The 15466-nt window shown below is 38.9% G+C and overlaps 1 non-coding gene and 1 pseudogene across 1 annotated transcript; both read left to right on the top strand.

The window, feature by feature from the left end:
* LOC112413414 (40S ribosomal protein S12 pseudogene) overlaps positions 1 to 15466 on the top strand; it is an 84522-nt pseudogene that overhangs the window by 18467 nt on the left and 50589 nt on the right.
* On the top strand, positions 15226 to 15332 carry LOC112413454 (U6 spliceosomal RNA). Its single transcript, XR_003005980.1, has one exon. It is a non-coding gene; the product is annotated as a U6 spliceosomal RNA (small nuclear RNA).

Below are 15466 nucleotides of genomic sequence, written 5' to 3'. Positions count from 1 at the left end.
TCCTTACTGGGCTTCCCTGGTGGCGCAGTGGGTGAGAGTCTGCCTGCCAGTGCAGGGGACACGGGTTCGTGCCCCGGTCCGGGAAGATCCCACATGCCACGGAGCGGCTGGGCGCGTGAGCCATGGCCGCTAAACCTGCGCGTCTGGAGCCTGTGCTCCGTGGCGGAAGAGGCCACAACAGTGAGAGGCCTGCGTACCAAAAAAAAAAAAAAAAATCCTTACTAATGAAAATTTATCTTAACTTTATACATATATATGTATATATATACATACCTATCAAATTGAACTTTATTTATTTATCTATTTATTTATTTTTGGCTGTGTTGGGTCTTCGTTTCTGTGCGAGGGCTTTCTCTAGTTGCGGGGAGCAGGGGCCACTCTTCATCGCGGTGCGCGGGCCTCTCACTGTCGTGGCCTCTCTTCTTGTGGAGCACAGGCTCCAGACGCGCAAATTGAATTTTAAAGTGCCAATTTACTGATTAACTTAATGAACATCAATCAAAAGAGGCAGTGACTAGCCAATCAGCCGAGAAACACATCAGTCATATTAACTGGGAATAGTTGTATATAAAATTTTGACATTAGTCAATAGGAATATGTCAGTAACTTATCTAGAGGCTTAAATCACATTTAAAATTTTATTTCTGCTTGTGACAGAGCCTGTCCCTGAAGAGAACATCACAGGCAGTTGAGCTTCTGCTTCTTTGGAAAAGCTTCTCATTTAGCATTGAGGTTGAATTATGTCTGCATGATTCATGTAATTTATGCTCCATATCTCTTTAGGAGAGAGAACTTAGTAATAAGCATGCAAGCTAAGGAGCATCTAGTAGGATGTTATCAATTACCAATTCACCCCAAAGTTTTATGGTCAAAGGGCCACTGATAAGGGCAACTGTAGGGAAAATGGTAAAGCTATACCCACTGTGAACTTAACTAATTGGGAATCCTTTTCCTACCTAAGGAACTGTAAAGTTTTCATGAGGCAGTGGAAAGGTTTAGTGTCTGCCCTTGAAGTCCAGCCTTGATTTTTCCTCTTTTTGGGGGATATATTTCATATTCTAAACCTTTGTCCTTTATCTGCAAATCTCTCTACCAAATATCAATTCAAACTTACCTTCTTGGATGTATTCCCTCAAGGCTTAGTCTTTATTTCCTGTAATAATGGTTCATTATTTTAGAATTTGTGTATCCTCCGGCAAAAGGCATGCTGGAATTACCCTAGTAATATAGAGTGGTGGTATGCATAAGAATCAGGGTGGATCTGGGGAAAAGTGACTGACGATGACCTGCGGACACCTACGAGGTTCGTGGATGTGCTGTGTTCATGAGAGGAGTGAACGTAGATGTGATTAAGTGACTCACCTTCTGGATAGGATAATAATTTTTTTCCTCAAAAGAAAACTCAAGGGTTATCAATTATTTAGTTTAAATTGTCTATTAAGGGAGACACAAGAGGGAAGAGATATGGGAACATATGTATATGTATAACTGATTCACTTCGTTATAAAGCAGAAACTAACAAACCATTGTAAAGCAATTATACCCCAATAAAGATGTTAAAAAAATAAATAAATTGTCTATTAAGTAGACAAAGTAATATAGCTGACTTGTAATGTATTAAGCTAGAGGATTTATAGTTACAGTATACAGATAAAGTTCACAAAATATAAGGCCACGAAGCCTTGCTAAACACTTCTATTTATAGTCAAGATAAAGAATTAAAGTGTGGTTTTATAACATTGCCTTTACAGTAATTATGGTGGGTGGAAAGACATACAAAGCACAAGACAGATGTATATTGATTATAGTAACATGTTACTGTAATAAATTGTAGTAGAAACACTGTGTTTAGTGGAAATGATTGGTTAGTTTAGCTTCTAATTATAGAATCAAGAGGGAGAAATTCAAACTTTTACTAATATTTCAGCGTTATGTTATATGACTTCTCAAATAAAATATTTATGAATTGATATGAAGGTGATATACATGTGTTTATTTGAGTCCTCTTTTATTTATGCACTATGATCTACTTGTCTTTTAATAGTTCTTAAGAATAAGGGCTTATTTTATGTTTCTTCTAAATATTTTTATTTAAATTAATTTTTATTGGAGTGTAGTTGATTTACAATGTTGTGTTAGTTTCTGCTGTACAGCAAAATGAATCAGTTATACATATACATACATCCACTCTTTTTTAGATTCTATTCCCATATAGATCATTACAGAGAACTGAATAGAGTTCCCTGTGTTATACAGTAGGTTCTTATTAGTTATCTATTTTGTATATAGCAGTGTGTATATGTCAATCCCAATCTCCCAGTTTATCTCCCCCACCGCCGTTCTCCCTTGGTAACCATAAGTTTGTTTTCTACATCTGTGACTCTACTTTTGTTTTGTAAATAGGTTCATTTGTACCATTTTTTTAGATTCTACATATAAACGATATCATATGATATTTGTTTTTCTCTGTCTGACTTACTTCGCTCAGTATGGCAATCTCTAGGTCTATCTATGTAAATATTTTTAAATGCATCATAAGACTATGATTACAACAAAAAAACAAACATGCTCATTTACATGTAATTTTACAAGAGGATGAATGCAGATGGGATTCTAATTAGAACTGTATTTATCAATTAAGTAAATAATGTGTTTGCTTCTTGGTAAAGCAATGTGAGTGACAACCCAGGACATATGGTCTTACGAAGACAAAAATGTTATGCTGGAGGACACCACTATCTCATTACTTGGGGGGAGGAGGGGCTGGGTAAAGATGTGTGAGCACCTCCAAATCCCACCTCATCCTAAGCCAGTGTAGGGCTATTTGGAATGGGTGGCAATGGTAGCCATGCCCAAGGTAGAAATGGAAGTGTTTATTTTGCCTCTTACAATCTGGCATGCGAAAATGGTGTCCCTCTAGATTTCTTCAGAAGGGTGATTGCCTTCTTATTCTACTGGAAGCCTGTTTTCCAAACTTTTTAGAAGAGCTCACTGTTTACATCTCTAGAGGCCCAATGGAGTCCCAGGTTTGAATTTCAAGAAGTGACTAGAGATCATAGAGTTATTTTCTCTATTATTAAGTCCTAAAATGTAAAATGAGCATTCTGTCTGCTCTGAAGGATAATTGAAAGCTGATAGCTGTCCTCTTGTGTTTGTGGTTTTGTTTTAACATGTTTTTTTCACCCCCCAGGGAAATCCAAGGGCACATCTTCTGGTATATACATTTATGGATTTATCTTCTATATCAGGAGGCTGAGGAAATCCAATTAATGAATTTGGTTTGGACAGATTACAGGAACAGATGGATGGTGGTTACCAAAAGCCTGCCATGTGCTGCTAATATGTAAATAGGCCAGTAAATTATTCCTGCTCTTGTGTTTTGAGAACACATGTTGGTTTCCTAAGCTCTGTATAATTCAAATGAGGAATACTTTGAGTATCAATGTTCAAATGTGTTTATTTTAGAGTTAAATAACAGATAATTTTTTAGATTTCACTGCATACATAAATCCTGTTGATTTGTGAATCTGAGGTTTTCACTAATTTTCTGGGCAGTGATGAGCTATGCTGATTTTAATTCTACTTGTTCATTGCACTGCATTACAAGCTAGAATATAGTTGGCTGATTTTGATTTCATGCTTCAGATTGGAAATTGCATTGTGGAAATGAACTCATCACAACAGGTAAATGAATTTGACCAAGACGTTAAGTGGGCATCTCCACCATGCCTAATGCAATATCAGTATCTTCTCTGGGGTGCATAGGCATCTGTGACAGCTAAAAATGAGTTCCCTTGTTCCTTGAGTGCTTAGCATCTAATTTTAACTAACCCTGAAGGAAAGCCCAGAAAGCTGTGTCATGCTGCCCTGAAAATCATCAGGGACCAGTCCACCTGGGCTTGGCATGCAGTGAGTCTGCTGATAAAATTTTCATAAAAATGAGGATGGATGCCTTCTGCAGGTTGCTCATTCTGTAGACTACTAATATGAAGTCACTGAACAACAATATATATGGGAATATCTGGTTAATAATTTTAGAGATAGCAGTTTTTTGGAAGTTTGAAAGATGACCTTTTGTTTTTTAAACCTATCTGCAACAGTCCTGTTCTCTTTCTCTTTCTACTTTTTTCAGTCTTTGTATTTTTTTCTCTCTTCTTTCAACTCTTGATTTTGTCTTTTTTTCCTTCCAGAGTAAAGAGATGACGGAAGGGATATATATTCTGACAAAAGAGAGGGTCATAATAAGAGACTATACAATGTATTTTGATTTGTGTTTGGATCACATTGTATATTTTCATGTATTTATTTTGAAAAGTTGGAAAGTTGAATTTTTAATTATTTTTCTCAATTTTTCCCTAATGAAAACCAGTAACATACCTAGAATCAATGTTTAAAATGTTTGTTTCTGGATTGATCTAGTTTTATACATTAATGATCTCTGCATCTTAATTTTGAGGATTTTGGTCTTTTTTTTTTTTTTTTGTCCTAAAGTAAGGATAAAGAAGTTGGCTTATCAAGTAGGCAGAGGACTGGATGCAAGGTATGAAGCCAAAATGGGATGTGAGCTGGGGAACCAGGAAAGAAAAGATTTAGCTTTAGTGATTGGAAAAATAGGAGGTAGCCTGGAGGAACTCAAGAGCATTTGCCAACATCTCTTCCATACTTGAGAGAGTTGCATTCATTCAGAGGTCCTAGAACAGGCTGGAAACCATGGTTTTCAAATCCCTTTTACTCACAAAACTCTTTTATTAACTGAACTCTTGAACAGATTCTATTATGTTAAATAGATGAAAATGATCATAGTGAGGTAGAGCTCTACTTTCTTGGCCTCATATAAAGGTAGTCTCAGAGTGAACATTTGTCTTTGCAGAGCACAGCATGAAAATCACTGTGTTAGTGATTTTCAGCCTTGCATTCTGACTTTGTTTCAGAAAGCAAAGTCAGTATGACTAATTTTGGTTGTCACTCAGTGAGTTCTTTACTCATGTGAGATTGAACAATGGAGGCATGCCTTGATGGACACCACACGTGGGGCATCCTTGGGCAGTTTGGAAACGTACCTGAGTCAAGGGGGCAGTGTGTGTTCTCCTGGAGGTACATAAGGGCTGACAGAAGAGGATCTCAAGCAAAGAGAAATGTCTAACCATGTAGCCTTCCTTCCTCAAGGTAATCGCTAAGGCTCACAGTGTTTTCTGAGGCAGAGGTCCCTAGCTCTTCCCATAGCCTGAGATGTGCTTCCTACAGCCCTTGGGAGGATTGCTTCTTCTTGTTCTTCAAGTGTTAGATCACTGGTCACCTGCTCAAAATGGCCTTTCCTGACTGCTCTGTCTCCTTTAGGCCCTCTTCTTACAGTCATGTTAATCATCTCCATCGCAACACCCTGTGCATTTTTTTTTTAAGGGACTCTAGGAAGAGTTGTAGCTTGCTAAGTTTTAGTCTTCCTCACTAGAATATAATTTCTGTGAGAGCAGGGACCATATCGCTCTAATTCCCTCTTGTAACTTCAGTATGTGGTGGTTACAATACCTGGTACATAGTAGACATTCAATAAATATTTGTTGAATGAATATTTTATATGAGAGGAATAAAACATAACAGAGACCACTAGAGGACTCATTGGGGTCATTTCTTTTAGGCAATTTCCCAGAACAGTGAAGTATTAATTTTCTGAATATTTTTATTAAAGAAAATTGTGAAGTTTTATGTATCAGAGAATGTCAATACTTGTAAAGTGAGTGTATTTATAGATTTCTAATCAGTCATCCATGGTAAAGGAGATAGAAAGTATTAGGAAAAATAAGAAACAGGATAATACATATTTTCTCTCTTCCCTTTGTTGTTATAACCAAGTCACATTAAAATTAATGACATTCATTTATCCTAGAGGTAGTGCCATTTTGCACTGCTCACTTTCTGCCATGGTACTTGATAGTACTTGAGAGTAAACATTTCCCTTCCGAATGCTGTTACTTGGGTCCCTACCAGTCTCCTGTGGATCCCTGCAAGGCGAATGTGGAGATCCTGATGAGGGGGACACAATGCTGCACAGAGAGGATACAGAGGGCCACGATGGTCACCCATCAGTAGACAGTTGTTGGAGCTAAGGAAAGTGGGTTTTATAGGCATAGGACACTTAAAAGAGATAAGAAGAGTTGACCTTTCTTGTTTATGCATATTTTGAGGCAGTGGAATTTGTTCATATTTCATTTCGAGCTTGGAAGACTTATGGGAACTAGACATAATTACAACCAGGTGAGTTAGTAATGTTGGAAGGAGGATGGGAAAAGAAACTAACAGTTATGGACTGCCTGCTGGGTTCTGTGATAAGTACCTTTATGCCCATTACCCTCTAGAAATTCCAGATGGAGGAGGCTCGTCTCTAACAGCTGACACCTGAACCTCAGATTCCTGGCAATGAGGTATAGATTGGGGAAAATGTTCATCTGTTATCATCACACCATAGTAATAAATGTTGTCAATGTTTGACTTTTCCTACTAACCGAAAAATAGGAGTTAGAATTTTTGCTTAGCAGGATTTTGGTATGAACTCTTAATTAACATTTCATTTATGTGCTTTTCCCCATTATTGTCAAGAGGGTTGGGGAAATGATGAGTCATGACAGCAAACCATATCTGAATATGAGTCTACCTTTTTCTCACCTGATACGTGTTACAAGTCTTTATTGCTTCAATTTCAATTTATTAGACAGCTGTTGTTAAAGTAGGCATAGATTTTTACTTTTGTAAATATGAGTGCTTTGAGAAGTTTACTCTGTTGGGTATTGAAAGTAATTAAAGTTAAATAGTGTGCATGTGTTTTAAATTATACCCATGTGATGATGAAGTGATTTGAATGTGAGTTGTTTTTTGTTTTTTGTTTTTGGCGGTACGTGGGCCTCTCACTGTTGTGGCCTCTCCCGTTGAGGAGCACAGGCTCCGGACGCGCAGGCTCAGCAGCCATGGCTCACGGGCCCAGCCGCTCAGCGGCATGTGGGATCTTCCCAGACTGGGACACGAACCCATGTACCCTGCATTGGCAGGCAGACTCTCAACCACTGCGCCACCAGGGAAGCCCTGAATGTGTGAGTTTTTGATTTACAATGACAGAACTCAGAAAATGTAATCCAGAATGCAGGTTTGTAAAAATCAATCTCTAATAGCAAGATAAACAAGGATAATATAAATGTAACATTGTATCTGATTGAATGGCTATTGAACCTTGGCATTTGAATTCTCTTATTTAATATGGAAGTACTCAATATTTGACTGTCCCGTGGATACAGCTTTCTCCATGTTTCCACTCCCCCCGATCCCTTTCAAAAATTTCTGCAAACTCCCAGGTTGTTATATGGCCTATGTGAGTGTTTAAAAATGAACCAAATTTGCTTTTTTATTTTTGAAAATGCTGTGACACCTCTTGAGCCCTTGCGTCCCATCCCTGTTATGTGGCTGGAGATATACACTGAGGAGTCTCAGAACCCTCATGTTGTCAGTTTTGCAGGCCCTGGTGTGGCTGGAAGCTTAATGAGCCCTGCTATCACCTTGGTCGGTTGGCTTAGTCCTCTGATCCAGAAACCTGCTCCTGTCTTTCATCTGTGCATCATGTCATTGGAAGGGAAGGCATCCCTTTCACCATAAAACCCTCCTTTCCATATTCATTTCACCCCAGAAAGCTACTAAGGTACAGAGGTCTAGAATAGTACTGTTCTTAGAATCGTTTATTGAGTCAAAATAACCCCCTAGTTTTCTTGCCTTACAAACCAGGACACATTCCGTTCAGAAGGAGCCCTCAGCCCATGCTTGGTGTTCTCCAATCTCTTCTCAGCCACTCATATCTCCTGCTGCTGCCCACCCAAAACACCTAGGCTTATTTTCCTAAATCCTAGGCTGTTATGAATAACACAGAATAGAAAAATGAACCACGTCACTTTCTGCTTTAATGTAGAACTTGGTTCATCCTAAAACTGTCTTGGACTCTAATTTCTTGCCCACTGGAACTTCTTTGCAGCCTTCTTTTCCCCTGACACCTAGTCTTTCCTCAGAGTGGGAGGTGGGTAGGATAGATTCTTTCACTCTGACCCAGCTCTGCTCAGAACTGTGTTGGGACTGTAAATCTGTGGATCAGCAGAACAGGTTTAAATGAATAATCCATTAGGTTTAGGCTTTTCTATTGATTTAAAAAAGCCTATTCTGCTTCTTTTAGATCCTGAGAATGTGAACAAGTAATTATATTCAATGCTGCATAAGATTGCTTGTACATGTTTTTAAATGAACCATTATGACACAAATTACCTTGAAAATGTAATATTACCAGGTCAGATGTTAGTATCCTTTTGGAGTCTGTCATCAATTACGTGTTCAGATTACAGACTGAGTAAAGGTCATTCCTACTCACTAATTCTGCCAGATATACTGCCAGGTGGGAGAGCTGCTTAAGAAGGCAGTTTAGTTTAAGGACAGGACATCCTCTTACAAACCTATCTCTGAGGTGGGAGCTATTTGCATTAACATATTTATTCATGAATTTTCCAGATCATAGGGAGAGTGATTGAAGTTTCCCTTCTCCTTAAGAATGCATGAATTTAACTTTATTAGTTGTTATATGGTTCTCGATTTTTAGTTGGAAAAGCTCAGAGGGCCTTGATTTTTTGCTTTCAAGAAATGGGCCCTTGGCTAATCTGCCAAAGGCAATCTTAGCCACCTTTGGAGTGTCTGAAGAAGGCTTGTAAGGTCAGGACACCAATTCTCACCAGGGTGCCCCCGTTCAGGTGTCATCTCCTCTCGCATTGATGGAATTTTATTTATAGCTTTTGTAAATTAAGGTATTTGTGAAAGTTAATTTGGACAAGGAAGTCATTATCCAAGGGAGAAACACAAATGGGGGGAAATAATAACAGAAACAAAGAGCTGGTTTAAGTTCGAGATGGTTTTGAATGAAAGCAGATGCACAGATATATCAATAGATTAGGATTGTAGGTGATATTTGATGGTACAGAATAAAGCTGAGGTATTGCCTCAGGGAGTCTCATCTCAAAGAGTTAGGCTTGAGTGGGGAGTCCTCCCTGGTAGCCCTGAGAGAAGGGAACTAATATTTAGGCACCTATATGCACCAGGTGCCTCTGTATACATCATCGCCTTTGAATAGATGATGGGCCTCACACTGCCAGGGAACAGTTCCACAGAGAGGAGCACACTAGCGGAGACTTGGGACAGAAGATAAGCAGGGTTAAAGGAGCAAATTTCTCCAAGAGCTGGGCATAGATTGAAAGCTTCAGACACAGCTATGACATCAATGGTGTAATGACCACAGAGAAGACATCAGGCCTAGAAAGAGGTGACACAAAGTTAGAGACAAAAGCTACAGAATCAAAGGAATAGTTGAAATAGGAAAATGCTGGACTCTAGAGCTACACCATGTACCTTACTGTGATTATTTTTAATCGTTTGTACCCCTAAGATGAGCAGTTACCAGACTGACTGAGATTTCTCTAGCCTTCATGGTGACTTATACTCCACAGTTCCTGAGTTCTTATTTAGGACAACACTATGTTGTATATATTTGTCTATTTAGGAGTAACTAGGGGTAGAGGCTAAAGAAAAGCCAGCAAAAACTCTCTAATTCTTCCTTCTTCCTTTCTGAAGGTCTTTGAAAGCCAAGGAAGTGAGGGACTTAGGCTTTCACCATGGACAGGGGGACTCGAAGGTGGCTGGAAAATCACAGTTCTTGCCTGGCTAGTGTTGGCGTCCTTAAGCTGTAGTCGTGAGGACGATTTTCCCCACATTCAGGTATCTAGGAGCTTTCTGTGATCTTCTAAGACAGGTAACATGTATGTCTATGCCTCTTGGGCTCTGTAGATATATATCCCTAAAAGAAAGCTCGGTGACTCGAATTTCTCTGACACCATGTACTTAAGCTTCTGGATTCCTTCTCACTTCTTGGAGAGTAGTACCAGAGGGCTGGAAGGTTTATCCGTATTCTACTGGGACACTACAGGACTGTGCAAATGCTTCACCTAAACCTAAAGTCCCATAGGTTCGTATTCATTTGTCCAGAGGTGATTTGTTCAGGACACCTCTGTGTCAGAAGATGCCTTGCTCATTACGGAAGTATTCCATAACGAAATATGAAATATGAAGTCATAAAATGTCAATATAAAGATGTGCTTTATCTAGTTCATTATTAAAAAGATAGGAAAATTGTGGTTCACCTTGCAGTTTCTGAGGAGACCTGATTTTAATCCTAATCACGCTGTATGCCACTGAACCGAACTGGTCTCATGTTTCAGTGCTGGAAACAAAGGCAAAAAGGTCAACCCTAGACTCTGAAGCACAAATTCCAAAAGAGCCCGATTGCCCTTTTTTTTCTTGTCCTTTGCAAATAAATAGGGCTCCAAAGGAGAGACAGCCCAACTAGGAAGATTTCAAAATATGACTCTTCCAGATCCTCCTTGGGTTCTCCAGTTTGGAATAGAAACCCTGACATTACTGCAGGCTGTATAGGCTACAGGAGTTCAGCCTGAACCTCTATTCTACAGCAGGAATCTCCAAACAGGCGGCAAGAGGAGATAGTTCCTATTTTCCAGAAGCCTTGTGATCTCTGGGGTGTGGGGTGTGGAAGCTGGAGATACTGAGGGTGTAGTGCTCAGATGGGAAAGAAGTATTGCTGAAAGGGCATGAGTATGGAAGAATCTGGAAGCAAGGAAATCAGTTAGAGGCTCCTGAGCTACTTCAGGAGAGAGTTGATGAGGGTCTCACCTAAGGAGATAGAGCTGGGATGGAGAAGGGAAAGAATATTTGAGAGATGTTTCATAGGTAAAATCTTCAGTACAACCATACCTCTTAAACTTTGAAGTTTCAGTCTCCCTGTCTGGTGTTGCACGGGAGCTTCAAGTGTGAGAGTGAGAAAGCTCAGGATGGATGCCCAGAATATAGACTCAGCTTCATTCTAGTTGCACACCTTGCAGTTGACAACCTCCACCACCACTACCACCAATGCGAAGTTATTTACACCTCTAAATTTCCTACATTCAGCTCTCTCCTGTGTTCTCCTCAGTCTCCCCATCCCCTGGGATATCCTAGGTCCCAGTTTGAACTATCAAATTTTATAACTAATTGTGATTCACTTCGCCATAGTTTTATAAATTTTTCATTTTGGTTTATTGTTTTAAAATCAACTCTTCCCCTAGGAGATACAGCAATGATAGAAAATAAATGAAACCTGTGCCTATTACAACTCACCCTACATAAATCATCTTACCCTTGGTGAATGGGAAAATGGCTATTCGTGTGAGGCTGAAAATTGAATGTACTCGGGCAAATTAAGGAGCAGAAAACGAGTATGAAATGAGAGCATTCAAAAAAGGTTGTTTTAAGATGTTTCAGGCTTGTTTTTCCTCTCCTGCTCTAAAATATTCTGTGTACTAAGGACTTGCCCAGGAGTCAAGAGGAGCAGCTTCTACATTATCAGAGTCAGTGTGAACCTGTATTATCAGCAGGTCCACAGGACCCTAAGCATTTTTCTCAGGATTAGAGAAGATGTGGTAATCATCACACAGAGCTGGGTCTGAGTGAAATGAGAAGCAGACCAAAGGTAAGAGGTCTCTGGGCAGAATTTTTTTCAAAAGTGGTTTCAGACTTCCCTACACGGCCGAAGTCCCCAGGAATTTAAGTACAGATCCATGAGCAAAACTTGGGATTTGAATCTGAATTTTTAAGCTTGGGCCCTGGAAATGTGCATTTTTATAAAAGCTCTTGAAGTGACTAAGAGACATGATCAGGTTCATAAACTTCATTTCTGGTAGTTGGGACTAGAATATAAGAAACTAAGAAATGGGGTTGAGTTTTCCCATTAATTACAACCTTAGAGAAGTACCTCTAGGTTTTACTTCTTTCTTATAAAATATGAGGCTCCCAGATCCCTCCAGGATCTAAAATGTTATGATTCAATAAATAAGAGTTTTAGCAGTTACATTTCTGTTTTTGTGCCTTTGGGTTTAGAAACTAATTTTCAGAGCTTGCCTTTAATGTAGATGGAGTTTGTGGCTGACTATAGCACCAATTCAAAGGATTCCAAGTAGGTTTTTCTTCCTCAGAACATCTTCTACACCAGCCTGCTTTCAGTTTCGGAAATTTCTGCATTAGAGGAATGGGTTAAAGTGAGGTCTCTTTAGTTACATATTTAAGTCCCCTTTTGTAGGAGTTAGTAACTGCATTAGCAAGTTGATAATAGTTTTGTACCAAATATTGTAGCATTTCTCAGCCACTTTTTCTATCATGACACCTATGACCAGTTGTGTGCACATGTGCTTTTCTTTCTCATTGATGTAGTCAGTGTTGTGTGCGATGCCCAACTGTATCTCTACTGTTTTCCTTCCTATTATGAAAGCATCTCAGAATGCAAAGAATGAGAGTGACATAATTATTAGAATAACCTAGAATCTGGTCAAGTTTTATAAGAATAAAAGTATCACTAATTCTCCAAGTTGGATGTGAGTAAAAAAAATTAGTTGAGACATGCCTCTTCTGATTGTGACTGTGTTAATTTGCTAGGTCTGCCATCAACTGATTGGTTTAAACAACAGAAACCTATTGGCTCAGTTCTGGAGGCTAGGAAGTCTGAAATCAAGGTGTTCTTCTTTCTAGGCATGTCTGGCTCTGTGTCCAAATTTCTCCTTTTTATGAGGATACAAGTCACATTATGTAAGGATCCATCCTAATGATTTCATCTTAACTTGATCATCTGTGAAGACCTTATTACCAAATAAGGTTACATTCACAGGTACTGATGGTTAAGACTTTAACATTTTGGGGAGGATACAGTTAAACCCATAACAGTGTCATTCCATTGTATGGTGGCATTGATGGTGAAAATCTAATGAATTAATTTATGAGGTGGATCATGGTCCTTCGGCAATTAATAAAAACATAGACAGGTTTTTCTGGCGTGAGATGGAGAAATTAAAGATGGAGCACAGAAACTGCCAGAGGCATGACTGGCCCAGATTGAAAGGCCTTAAACTGCCAGCAAAAAGTAATTGGCAATGAAGACTGTGGGAAGGATTGCCATAACTAGGAGAACTACCTTAAGGTAGTTGCAAGGACACTAAATACAAACTTAGCCTTCTTTATGTAGAAGACAGCTCCTACAGGGAAGTGTGGGAAGGGTAAGGTTACTAGAGTAAATTTTGGAGTAGCTGTTTTGAATCTCTGCTCCTGAGAGTTTCATAGCATTAAATTTTTATATCACCATCTTACTGTTATAATAAAAGCATTAATCACATCATTAATAAAACTAGTATTTTATCCCAAACCTGGTAGTTTTCTATTGGTATATATTAAGGTTGTACAATTGCACAGCACATATACTGTGCACTGACATGTATTTTGAAGGTAGTCTGGAAAATGGGAAGGTATTTGATGGTATTTTGGAAATACATAGTGATGCCTGCTTGTACTGTCATGAAGCAACTGTGTGCATATTTCCCCAACTTCATGATCATGTTGGTTTCATGAAATAGTTCAAGATGGGAGAATTTATACTATGGCAATTGGCAAGTGCTGTAAATTATAGCTTCAACTTTGTTTTGAAAGCTGGTTATTAAACATTCACCAGAACACCACCAGATATAAACTGTGTTTTAAACAAATTAATACACTCTGGTTTTAGGGGCACTTACAAGAAAAACTGTTTTTCCTGCTGAACAAAAGTAGCTGTTTCTTGGTACCATGCATTAGAATAGTGTGAAGATGAACAATAGGGCCAGTTTAGGAAGCAGATGAAATGAATTTGAACTGCAATCTAGTAATGGCTTCTAAAGCTCTTGAGCAAATTGCCGAGGTAATTCTGGTATGTGAAATGCATTCATTAAGAAGAGTTGAAATTCAAACTTCCTGCTTCCCTGACACAGGATGATTAACAGGAGGGCTAGAAGGATCATCATTTCCATGGAAAACCCTGGAAATCAGAGAGTTCCAAGCTGTCATTAGTTGTTTTCAGGATTAAAAATTAAAAAAAAAAAAGACTAATTAAACATTTGTTAATTCAACCTGTACATTTTATGGGTATTTGGATAATACACACTAATGTGAAGAAAAATGAGCTTAGGAACTTAGAACCTTCTTTAGGTTGATTTGCCTTTTCCCACCTGGAATTACCAGAGAAGAACAAAGATGTCACCTTTCTGAATAAGTCTGCAGTGCGTCTCAAGCTTTAACGCGTTTATAGATCATCTGGGAAGCTTGTTAAAAAATTTAGATTTTCATTCAACAACTCTGGGGTGGGACCTCAGCTGCTGGTCCCCAGAGCACACTCTGAGTAGCAAGGACCTAGAAATCTTTCAGAGGATGTGAGTGTGGAGATGCCCCTGACTGGGTGTGTCCCTCCCTCTCGCCCACCTTGCCCTCAGCAGCAATAAGCAACACATGATTTGAAGGTTTTCCTTCTATTTTATTCTGCTACACTTTCTTTTAATTTAGATTTATTTACTGGTTGATGGTAACAGTGTTCTCCCTTAGAAATTCCTCTGAGGTCACCACTTCTTAACATTTAAACCTGTTCTATTTTTTTTTCTCCCTAAGTCTTGAGACTAACTGGGATCTCTGTAATTCCACACAGCTTCCAGTAGAGGTCACTACCTCGTTACAGAAATATTTTCTTTCTTTTTTTTTTTTTTTTTCCTAAGAGATAGTTCAGTGGCTGGGATGAATTTGCCTTCTCTGGGAGGGAGTCAGCCTAAGGGACCAGTTATCTCCAAGGCCACTGGTTTGCACATAATATCCCCTCCATGCAAAAGTGGGAGTGTCAAAGATGGGCAGACTTTTCCAATCCCCTAGGAAAAATGAAGGAAACAACAACTGAAGCATGGCTAAAGGGCTACAAAGTTTAAATGCAGTGTATTAGTTTGCTAGGGTTGCCGTAACAAAGTTCCACAGCTGGTGACTTAAACAACTGAAATTTATTTTCTCACAGTTCTAGAGGCTGGAAGTCCTCAATTAAGGCATTGCCAGAATTGATTTCTTCTGAGGGAAGGATGTGTTCCAGGCCTCTCTCTGACTTATTAGATGGCCGTTTTCTCCCTGTTGTCTTCATATCATCTTCCCTCTGTATGTGTCCATGTCCACACTTCCTTTTCTTATAAGGACATCAGTCATGTTTGATTAGGGCTCACCCCAATGAACTCATATCAATTCAGTTACCTCTTTAAGGACTCTTAATAAATACAATTAGTGCTCACTTCAGCAGCACATATACTAAAATTGGAATGATACAGAGAAGATTAGCATGGTCCCTGTGCAGGGATGACACGCAAATTCGTGAAGCGTTCCACATTTTTTTTTTTCTATTGTGGTGCTGATGTACTTTCTGGTTGTTTCAATATTTTTGTATTCTTTCTAACATATCTGTTAGTTTCCTAGCCTAATTTTTTACTTTGTTATTGTTCTTTTTTTTTTTTTTTTTTTTTTTTTT

This window comes from Neophocaena asiaeorientalis, unplaced genomic scaffold, assembly GCF_003031525.2.
Source record: "Neophocaena asiaeorientalis asiaeorientalis breed wild unplaced genomic scaffold, Neophocaena_asiaeorientalis_V1.1 scaffold198, whole genome shotgun sequence".
Taxonomy (NCBI): domain Eukaryota; kingdom Metazoa; phylum Chordata; class Mammalia; order Artiodactyla; family Phocoenidae; genus Neophocaena; species Neophocaena asiaeorientalis.
The sequence above is the reverse complement of the archived record's forward strand: the minus strand, read 5'-3'. Positions and strand labels throughout refer to the sequence as shown.